Genomic DNA, 1,659 nt, shown 5'->3' with positions numbered 1-1,659 from the left:
TAGGTGAGTTGAGCTTATGACGCAGAATAGAAAACTAATAAAATTTTAGACAATGGGCGTGGCACCGCCCACTTTTAAATGAAGGTAATTTAGAAGTTTTGCAAGCTGTAATTTGGCAGTCGTTGGAGATATCATGATGAAATTTGGCAGGAACGTTACTCTTATTACTTTATGTCTGCTTAATAAAAATTAGCAAAATCGGAGAACGACCACGCCCACTTTTTAAAAAATTTTTTTTTTTTAATTCAAATTTTAAAAGAAAAGTTAATATCTTTACAGCATATAAGTCAATTATGCCAAAATTCAACTCCAGTAATGATATGGTGCAACAAAATACAAAAATAAAAGAAAATTTCAAAATGGGCGTGGCTCCGCCCTTTTTCATTTAATTTGTCTAGGATGCTTGTAAGCCATAAGTCGAACAAAAATTAACCAATCCTTGTGAAGTTTGGTAGAGGCTTAGCTTCTAGGACGATAACTCTTTTCTGATAAAAAAAGCGAAATCGGTTGAAGCCACGCCCAGTTTTTATACACAGTCGACCGTCTGTCCTTCCGCTCGGCCGTTAACACCATAACTTGAGCAAAAATCGATATATCTTTACTAAACTCAGTTCACGTACTTATCTGAACTCACTTTGTATTGGTATAAAAAATGGCCGAAATCCGACTATGACCACGCCCACTTTTTCGATATCGAAAATTACGAAAAATGAAAAAAATGCCGTAATTATATACTAAATACGAAAAAATGGATGAAACATGGCAATTGTATTGGTCTATTGACGCAAAATATAACTTTAGAAGAAAACTTGGTAAAATGGGTGTGACGCCTACCATATTAAGTAGAAGAAAATGAAAAAGTTTTGCAGGGCGAAATCAAAAGCCCTTGGAATCTTGGAAGGAATACTGTACGTGGTATTACATATATAAATAAACTAGCGTTACCCGACAGATGATGTTCTGGATCACCCTGGTCCACATTTTGGTAGATATCTCGAAAACGCCTTCACATATACAACTAAGGTACACTCCCTTTTGAAACCCTCATTAATACCTTTAATTTGATACCCATATCGTACAAAAAATTCTAGAGTCACCTCTGGCCCACCTTTATGGCGATATCTCGAAAAGGCATCCACCTATAGAACTAAGGCCCACTCCCTTTTAAAATACTCATTAACACCTTTCATTTGATACGCATATCGTATAAACAAATTCTAGAGTCACCCCTGGTACACCTTTATGTCGATATCTCGAAAAGGCATCCACCTATAGAACTAAGGCCCACGCCCTTTTAAAATACTCATTAACACCTTTCATTTGATACGCATATCGTATAAACAAATTCTAGAGTCACCCCTGGTACACCTTTATGTCGATATCTCGAAAAGGCATCCACCTATAGAACTAAGGCCCACGCCCTTTTAAAATACTCATTAACACCTTTCATTTGATACGCATATCGTATAAACAAATTCTAGAGTCACCCCTGGTACACCTTTATGTCGATATCTCGAAAAGGCATCCACCTATAGAACTAAGGCCCACTCCCTTTTAAAATACTCATTAACACCTTTCATTTGATACCCATATCGTACAAACAATTCTAGAGTCACCCCTGGTCCACCTTTATGGCGATATCTCGAAAAGGCGTCCACC

This window comes from Eurosta solidaginis, chromosome 2 (genome assembly GCF_040869045.1).
Source record: "Eurosta solidaginis isolate ZX-2024a chromosome 2, ASM4086904v1, whole genome shotgun sequence".
Taxonomy (NCBI): Eukaryota; Metazoa; Arthropoda; class Insecta; order Diptera; family Tephritidae; genus Eurosta; species Eurosta solidaginis.
Note: the sequence above shows the minus strand (reverse complement) of the source record.